General features: G+C 49.8%; 1 long non-coding RNA gene and 2 other non-coding genes across 3 annotated transcripts; 1 reads left to right on the forward strand and 2 right to left on the reverse strand.

Moving 5' to 3' along the window:
* Positions 1 to 3,511: 3,511 nt before the first annotated feature.
* Positions 3,512 to 3,857, forward strand: LOC138242872 (uncharacterized). The gene is made up of 2 exons (XR_011191737.1): positions 3,512 to 3,690; positions 3,766 to 3,857. It is a non-coding gene; the product is annotated as an uncharacterized lncRNA (long non-coding RNA).
* Positions 3,858 to 7,609: 3,752 nt separating this feature from the next.
* Positions 7,610 to 7,682, reverse strand: trnav-cac (transfer RNA valine (anticodon CAC)). The gene has a single exon. It is a non-coding gene; the product is annotated as a tRNA-Val (tRNA).
* Positions 7,683 to 9,046: 1,364 nt separating this feature from the next.
* trnav-aac (transfer RNA valine (anticodon AAC)) lies at positions 9,047 to 9,119 on the reverse strand. The gene has a single exon. It is a non-coding gene; the product is annotated as a tRNA-Val (tRNA).
* Positions 9,120 to 9,548: the final 429 nt, after the last annotated feature.

A 9,548-nucleotide genomic window follows, 5' to 3' on the forward strand; every position in this document is an offset into this window, starting at 1 on the left:
ACTTGGACACAGATAAACACAGGGATTTAAAATTCAGGAATATGAATGGTCAATTGCTTACAGTTGGGTTTTTACGTTTTCTTATTTAGCGATTTGTGTATCAATCTTTTAACAATTCATTAAAATGCTAACAACATGTAAAATAAAAACAACAGCAACGTTAAATGAAGGGGAGACAGGTAGTTTTTTTTTTTTTACAATCAGATTCCAATCTCCAATGCTGTGTGTGAGAGCTTAGGTAACTTTCCTTTTCTCACATTTTCTGACGACTATTCCAAAGGGGCACCCTGTCAACTCCTAATACTTTGTATGTTTGATTATTGTCGATTTATTTAGAAAAAGTTCAATATTGATCATAACTAAAGAAAATTAGGATCACGAATAAAAAAGGGCTGAAGATGCGAGTCACTCTTGAATCAGAGCTGGGCGACACGGGCTTCTGTTCTAATATGATTGTACGAGAAGCAGGAGGAATCGCTTCTCTCCTATGGAGCATGAGCTGAATCAGGAGGGAGACATTTTGTATGCTTGTGCATATGTTAACGCATGACCTACATCGTAAAACTAAATTAAAAACTAACATTAAGTTGTCAAAGACATTCATTTATATACAAACAAGAGACAGACATAGCAATGGTTCTACATTAACTTGTCCTACACTGATCAGACTAATTGAAATGTATGAAAGCCCGTTTCTGCCAGGGAGTTAAAAAAACGCGCTATGGTATCGCAGAATTCCAACTAACTCAAAATTGCGACTTGGTAACTCAGAACTCCGACTTTATATCTAAAATGTTCTTTAGCTCAGCTAGCAAGGCCTGGATTCAAGCCAATACAGTGAGGCACGAAGTAGGGTGGGAGCGGCGAGGGCACAAGCCCTAGAACCCGAATCCGTTACAATAACAAAAGGACAGACAATGAAATAGGGGCTATTTCGAAGTCGCAAATGTGAGATATAAAGTCAAAATTCTGAGTTTTTAGGTCGCAATTCTGAGATTCTAAGTCACAATTCTGAGATACCATAGTGCGTTTTTTTTTACTCCCTGGCGGAAACGGGCTTCCATTGGTTCTCAGTGCTGCGAAGCAAAAGCAATCTCTGAGAAATCAGACAAATTATTATCAGAACATGTCAAAAGCTGATCAGTATTTCTTTACTGGGAAGCAAAGAAATGCTTGTATTACACATTTTAATATGACATGCAATTACACATGAAAATTAGTAAAATTATTATTGTAAAATTACGTGTTGATAGAACAGCCCCCTCGATAAAAGAAAGTGTGGACGGACGTGTCGCATGTTCCGTACTGTCTGACAGCGAGTTTAACACACTGTCCTTGGAAATTAGAAACGAATTGAACAATAAATTAATCTGAGCAAATTTTACACGTGTGGATGATTTCATTCTGTCGAAATTACGTGGAACTCCTCCGCTGGGGTCAGATACACACGGGAAAGTGTTCAGGCGGCTTCACGGAGTCCCGCCTCAGACTGGAAACAGGTTCTAATTAGACGCTGAGAACAATTCGGGTCTCTGTGTGTAATTGATTGTGTTGATTGAGCGGCAGTGCGACCATGTGTGTGGTAGCATAGTCCTGCTAGTATAAAAACCTAGTCACCGCGTTCACACTTTATGCTCTCTTGCTTCAACACAGTTTGGTGGTTTATGTGTCTTACTTCTGTAGCAGTTTAGCGGGACGTCAATTTGGCGATGCGCTCGTTTCTCTTTGTGCTGTGCCTGTGCGCAGGGGCCGGGCTCCCCGCACTGATCTCCGCCGGACCGGCTGGCTGGGACTCTCAGGAATTAGCGCTCCAGGCCGACCTCCCGGCTCCTGAAGACGCAGCCCAGTCGGAGGATTTGAACCTGGCAGATGCGCCCTCCGAAGACCTGTCTGCAAGCGAGAACGACTCGCAGTCCTTGGCTCCCGACTTTCGCCGCCTTCCCGTGTCCAGAGACGCGTACTCGCCCTACTTCGACAAGGAGAAGATGAAGCCCGAAGCCGGCAGCCGCCCCTTACCCGCCTACATCAAGAGCGTCCTGTTTCCTCCCCAGCGAGGGCGGCAGCCGGCTCGCCCGGCCATCGGGGGCACCCGAGGAGTGGCTGTGTGGTGCGACTCCAGCAGGATGTACGTGAGGGTCAGTCGGCTCCTGTTCGGCTTCAGCTGTCGGCCATCGGAGGTGACCTTGGGCAACTCTAGCGTCAGCCGAACCACACGCAGTTACTTCTACTTCATCTACGGGCTTCTCGAGTGCGGCACCGAGCGATCGGTAAGCGGGTCTTCATCTACAGACAGTGTATCGATGTGAGCAGTAGGGCCAGTGTCGGGGTTGCCTTTCCTGGGAATATCCCTTCCTCTGTGACCCTGCAGGTTGTCCAGGGCCGCCTGGTGTACTCCAACACTCTCCGCTATGCCCCGCCCTCCTCCAGTGCACCTGTGCATCGCTTCATTCCCTTCTCTGTGCCTGTCAAGTGCTCCTACAACAGGTAGGCAGGGCTCTGCTGCTGCTGAGAAGCCGCTGGGAAAGTGTCCAGAAGCCCCTCATCCCCTCTGTCCTGCAGGTTCCACTACTCCTACAAGGTTGGCTATGTCCCCACGTGGGCCAGGAGAAGGACCTTCTTCAAGGACCTGAAGAACAAGCACAGCTTTGTCCTGCTCACCACCAACTGTAAGCTCCTTGAGTGAGTGGCTCCACCTGCCTGCAGGGGGTGCTGTGTGCAGGTGTAATGCTGCCTCTCTCTCCAGCCCACTGGGTCCGGCTCTCTCCTAAGGATGAGTACTTCCTGGGTCAGCCCATGTACTTCCAGGCCACTGCCTACTTTGCCACAGCGGAGCAGAGGCTGTACATCCACTCGTGTTACGTAACGGAGAAACCAGACCAGCACTCCCAGCCCCGTTTCCCCGTGATCGACAACTTGGGGTACGGCCCCTTCTGGGAGGGGAGGTGGGCAGGAGCCCCGAGAGCCTGCAGGGGTTCATCCTTGTCCTTGTCCCCAGGTGCATGGTGGACAGCAAGGCAGATGGCTGCCTGTCCAGGTTTGTCCCCTCCAAGCAGAAGGATGTGCTCCGCTTCACAATTGATGCCTTCCTCTTCCAGAAGAAGCTGTCCAGGAAGGTACTGCTCTCAAAGGCTGCTCAGCCTTCTCGCTCTACTGATCCATTGTCTGCTTTTCCATCCATGATCTAGATGTGAACCAGACTGTGGCAGCTCTAGTGCCTAGAGCTGCCAGCTTGCCTTCACTGATGGCAGAAGGTCTTTCTCTGTCCCTCTATTGGCCTTGATCCCTTAATGCTGTGACCTTCCCTCTTGCAGCATGAAGTGACTGAGCTGTACATGCACTGTGTCATGGCTGTGGCTCCTGCTAAAGCAACACCAGGGACCAAATCCTGCACCTACAACAGGGAGGCTAAGAGGTACTTCTGCAAGGAGCCAGGGACTGTTTAGATGAGTAGACTGTGGGTCTCTGGGTATAGCAGATCCCTCACTCCTGGGTGCTGCTTGTCCACAGGTACCAGGAGCCTGGTGACCAGTAGTCGGGTGGCTGTGGCACCAGTAGAAGCTCCTCTGGATGTGGGAGCTGACTGGACTGAGGATGAGGAAGGAGACCCTCAGAGCTCCAGTGAAGATGCTGAGAGCACCAGTGAGGATGTGGAGGGAGCAGAGGACTTTGGAGATGTTGGCCAGTGGAGAGGTAGGGTCTGGCAGGAGGAGCTCCTGTAGGGGTGGTGTCCTGCAGTGTAGCTGGATTGTTCTCCTTCCTCCCCAGGTGCCTGAATGAAGGCTCCAGCCTGGCCCTTGTGACTCTCCTGCCTCCACTTGCCTTGTAATGGCAACATCTCAATAAAGCTGTGAAAGACCCTTCTGCCTGCCCTTGTTTCTTTATGGTTTATAGGTTTGAATGGGGTGGAGGAATTCAAGGGAAGTATTTGTGGGGGTTCCCCTTTCAAGAATGCTTCCCATATTGCTGCCAATGAGGACTGAAAATGGCTGGAGTAATAAAGCGTTGTACTGGGGGAAGATGGCCGCACTATTCCTTGGGCAGGGCAGTGTGACACTCTTTACTGGGGGAGAGACAGAGGTGTTCAATATACTGGCAGTCCTCCTGTTTCCTAGAGGGGTAGTGCTTATGGAGTGTCAGTTGCTACTGTAGTGCCCAGTAAGAGTGAGATCTGATGTCCTATTCTAGGCTGCACAAACTGACTAAAAGAAACACAAGGAAGGGATTGTCAACAGGGGCTTGGTGTAAAGTAGGCCTTCCCTTCCTTAGCAGAGGAACAATTCTGGTGCCCAAACTTCAGTGAATAAAGGTACAGTTAGAATCTTGGAGGTCTTGTCTTATGGGTGTTGGTTCCACAGTATTGGACAGTCACGGGAAGTATTAGGATTGAAATTGGAGATCCCAGCACTTGACTGGGAAGACAGGTGTTCACAACCACCTCTACCAGCAGCACAGACTGTGTAGATTGAGACTGAACACTTACTACACAAAGCCTCTCCCCTGTTTCAGTGTCCCATGTCATGAATTTCAAGTGAATCCTGGTCTCCCGTTGTGACTACCTATAATTTGCACAAATCCTGCTGGCCCACTAACACTGTTAATTTTTAGCCCTACTGCAATGCCCTATTAAAGCTTCAAGGTTTTAGGCTAAACTATTTTATATAATGGTACCAAAGGTGGCTTCGCAAAGCACTTGAAATAATTACAATAAGAACACACAGGATAAAACAATTCCAATAGACAGAGGAGACCATGGATGGTGGTACTAAGGAAAGTAGAAGCAGAGGGGTAAAGAATGGAACCAGTTCAGTAAAGGCTCTTCTACAGAACAAGGTGTTGAGTCTGAATTTGAAGGAGTTTAGGGAAGGTGACTCTGGTATCCTTGGGGAGAGAGTTCCAGAGCTTGGGGGCATAACAGGAGAAGGCCTTGTCACTCATACAGTGTAGATGGGCTTGGGGGACAGTTAGGAGACCAGAATAAGAAGAGCGAAGGTTCTGAGGTGGGGAGTAGGGTGATAATAGATCAAACTGCTACTGAGGTGCAACTGAAATGTGACGGCATGTTCTACAATTTATGCAAGAAAGGGTAATGTTAGGCTTTTATGGACCGTTGGTACAACAGCAGTGCTCAAGGATTCATTTCTAATATTGAGGACAATGGGTTATATACCCATCGTTCTTACCAAAGGATCAGAGACCTTTTGCTATATAAGAAGACTCCTTTCCACCACTAATTTATACAGGTTTGGTTCATTTGGGTTTTATCAGTTAAACATTTAAGTGAAGTCATTGTCCTGCACGCGGCCGAGCCCGACACACGGTACCGGCTGGTTTCTGTCGCTGGGCGCTCACCCTGCGGTCCATATGGGTCCTAATGCCCCAGTATATGGTAGTGGCAATTTCCCTAAGGAAACAAATACTCCACATTAGTCTGGATGCCACATTCTTCATTGGTCCCATTACATCACAGAAAAACAAAACTACTCACTCTTTAATCTCGACTAATCCAAGACGCACCGAATATCACAGTCTTCTTTTAACACGCGTGCTGTGATTCCTCTATGTAGCAGAAATGACAACCGAGGAGCCGAGAGATTATTTCAGCATTTCGCGTCTGAACGGAAAACACAAGCGACTAACTTGGAATGACTTGCTTTTGACGCTTTTCAAAGCGTTCTTTGTGCACGACAACTGCGCCACCAAGCAAACTACATAAATATGAGAAAACACACAAGAGAGTTGTCACTCAGAGTGTCGAAGGGTCGATGTATACTGGGGCTCAGTTGAAAAGCAACGCCAGGACTTTTCCGAATTATGTCACACGAAGAGAGCACAGCCCTTTCCGCCCTGCCGCGTGTGTCTCGGTAACTCGCTGTGATCGTAAAGTGGTCAGTACTTTGCGTTGTGGCCGCAACAACCCCGGTGAACGAACGGTGCTTTACAGAGGAGTACTGCCTGACTGGATCGTTGATGAACGACAGAGGCCACTCCGACCTCTTCTCGGTTTTCTTCAATGACTTACTAAGGATCTTCTTCACATTCGCCCATGCAGGGGAAGCCAGTTACACCAAAGCAAACGCAGGAAAGTGCATTTCAAGCAGAGACCAGGAGGGACTTGTTTACACCGAGAGTGGGCGGAGAATGGAACAATGCGCCCAGCCCTGTTGCTGGAGCCGATTCTCGATGAGCTCTTGGGCTCACTAAGAGGCCCCCGCTGGATGCTAATCTTTCTGTTGTTCTTGCAGGTCCTGCGCTGCTTTTGAGCCGACAGAGCTCGTCCTGGTCTGTCGGCACAGCCCAATTGCAAATGATCGGCTCCGCGTACAGAAGGAACGTGCGTTTGGTAGATCTTCAGTCTAACGCTCTCCCAACTGAGCTATTTCAGCGGTGCGCAAAGCCCACAGCCACCTGCTCCAGCCTTCCTGTGTTGTGGCATGAGCGCACCAAGAGTAGCGGGAGAGTGTTGCAGGAACGTCACTCAGAAGGAAAGCCACCCAGCTGCGCCCTTTGAGCTCTGTCCAGCGCATCTTCCTCGCATGGACTCCTGCCTGCGACGGGCAGGAAACAATTAGCAAGAACAGAACGACACCCCATGGGTGTCTCATGACCGCACCTTAGGTTGTGACACGTGCAGGTGTGAGGGGTTGCCGGGCTACTTTGGAGCAGAGCTTGGGCGGAGGGGGGGCGGGAAAGCAGACAAAGAGGTGACACCTCAAGGTCTGCACGATCACAGCTCTCCGCCGCCCCAGGCTTCCGCTCGATAAGCTACTGGACACACCCGCCCCTCCTCACACAGACCGTGGAAAAGCCCCCGAGTGGGAGGGCTCTCTCTTCCTCCCAGGAGCTCTTGGACACGACGCACAGACAGGGCGCGGGGAGCCGCCGCCTGCAAACACGGCTCCAGGCAGGACTCCACTCCGCAGGAGCCGCAGAGCAGAGGAGATGAGGGCAGCTTAGCTCCTGTGCAGAGACCTGAGCTGTTGTTGCTGTGGATGCTGTCTTTTCTGCACTCGGGGTAGGAGTGAATGTTGAGTTGCCCTTAGAAATGAAGCAGAGCACTTCAACGGCACGGGTGTGTGTGTGTGCGCCCTGGTGATTCTGGGAGACAGATCGAACCTGGGCTAAAAGAGAGGGGGCTTAGCCCTCTTCCATTTGCTAGTTCAAAGTTGTACAACCCATTTGTATCTGCTAGGCGGCGCAGTCGTCGTGCACAAAGAACGCTTTGAAAAGCGTCAAAGGCAAGTCATTCCGAGTTGGTCGTTTGTGTTTTCCGTTCAGACGCGAAATGCTGAAATGATCTCTCGGCTCCTCGGTTGTCATTTCTGCTCCGTGAAGGGATCACAGCACGCGTCGGCTTCCAGCACGGTGGGTCGGGACACGATGCCGGGGGTCGGAGAGAGCGATGTCTTCCTCGTTAGTATAGGACCTGTCACCTGTCCCCACCTGTCTTGCGGGAGACTGGGGTACATCAGGACGCGCATTGAAGTGAAAGCAGGATGCGCTGTGACATGCACTGTGCAGATCCCGCCACACTAAGAGGTGAGTGGGTCTGTTCGATCACAGCGCTAGGCGAATCCCCAATCCCCTTTTGTGCCTGGCGACAAAAGATGTCTGTTTCCGCCCGGTTTCGAGCCGGGGACCTTTCGCGTGTGAGGCGAACGTGATAACCACTACACTACGGAAACGGTGGTAAGACGTGCCCAGCGGCCCAGCGCTGAGCTTTGCCAATTCGATTCAGCTGCTTCCAGTGCCTTTATTGGAGTGCGCTGATGGACCGTGCTCTCTCTCCAGAGACCAGCACGCCTGTCATGGACGGAGCAGGAAAGGCGGCGCCACATTCTACAGCCCTCTCCACGCAATCGACGAAATCGGGCTACTGAAGTGGAGAAAATCGCCTCTCCAGAAAGTGCAAATATCATCTTGGAGAGTATAAATCCTATTGCCGAAGGTCAGCCATGTCTACCAGAGTAACCCTCCCACAGCGGTGATCAGCTCGTCTCACACGCGAGAAGTTTCGGTTGGAAACAAGCGCCCCCTCTTCTCGCACGTTTTGCACGTTCGAGTGGTTTTAATGCGGCTCCTTCGTACACGGTGCTGATCTTTTGGAAAGCAGGAGGCAAAACCGACACATTCGCATACCGAGAGTCGAACCCGGGCCGCCTGGGTGAAAACCAGGAATCCTAACCCCTAGACCATATGGCAGCGAACAACCACACTGTTCCCGGCATCATGCAAGCAAACTACATAAATATGAGAAAACACGCAAGAGAGTTGTAACTCAGAGTGTCGAAGGGTCGATGTATACTGGGGCTCAGTTGAAATGCAACGTCAGGACTTTTCCGAATTATGTCACACGAAGAGAGCACAGCCTTTTCCGCCCTGCCACGTCTGTATTGGTAACTCGCCGTGATCGTATAGTGGTCAGTACTTTGCGTTGTGGCCGCAACAACCCCGGTTTGAATCCGGGTCACGGTGGAATAGGGGCGTCTGCTTTTACTACTTGCACGAATGAAGGCAAAAAAAAGCCAATCGATGTGAACGAACGGCGCTTTGCAGAGGAGTACTGCCTGACTGGATCGTTGATGAACGACAGAGGCCACTCCGACCTCTTCTCGGTTTTCTTCAATGACTTACTAAGGATTTTCTTCACATTCGCCCATGCAGGGGAAGCCAGTTACACCAAAGCAAACGCAGGAAAGTGCATTTCAAGCAAAGACCAGGAGGGACTTGTTTACACCGAGAGTGGTCGGAGAATGGAACAATGCGCCCAGCCCTGTTGCTGGAGCCGATTCTTGATGAGATCTTGGGCTCACTAAGAGGCCCCCGCTGGATGCTAATCTTTCTGTTGTTCTTGCAGGTCCTGCGCTGCTTTTGAGCCGACAGAGCTCGTCCTGGTCTGTCGGCACAGCCCAATTGCAAATGATCGGCTCCGCGTACAGAAGGAACGTGCGTTTGGTACAAGAGTGCACGAAGGCACCGGAAATACATTGGGAACAAATGACCGGTCGCTCAAGACCTCTGTGAAGTACAGGAGCGTGCAAAACGAGGCTGTTTCCACCCGGTCTCGAACCGGGGACCTTTCGCGTGTTAGGCGAACGTGATAGCCGCTACACTACGGAAACGGTGAAAGATAAGAATCACGAGAATCAATTTAATTCCTAAGGGTTATGTACTTGTTTTGAGTATCTAATGTAGAAGTTTTAAACAAGTTCAATTACGAAATGGTCTAAATGAATGATATACCGAACTTATGTCCTCTTGATATGTGTAACTCTTTGTAACTGAATTAATTTATATCTTTTGTATTCTGATAACTCTTACGATAAGATCTGTTAGGTTTACATGCATATTCTATATATTTATAAATGTATCCTCGTGTATTAGTACCTGTTGAGGTACTTTGAGTTATATCGCATGGTTGGATTCTAAGACCATTAAAAGAATCAATTTTGTGATTTACTGCCACAAAAATAATTGTCCCAGTAAATGCCCAAACCCCTGCAGAACTGGTGCCTTGTGAGAGCACACTATAACAGTGTGTGATCTCCTGT

Source organism: Lepisosteus oculatus, chromosome 14, assembly GCF_040954835.1.
Source record: "Lepisosteus oculatus isolate fLepOcu1 chromosome 14, fLepOcu1.hap2, whole genome shotgun sequence".
Taxonomy (NCBI): Eukaryota; Metazoa; Chordata; class Actinopteri; order Semionotiformes; family Lepisosteidae; genus Lepisosteus; species Lepisosteus oculatus.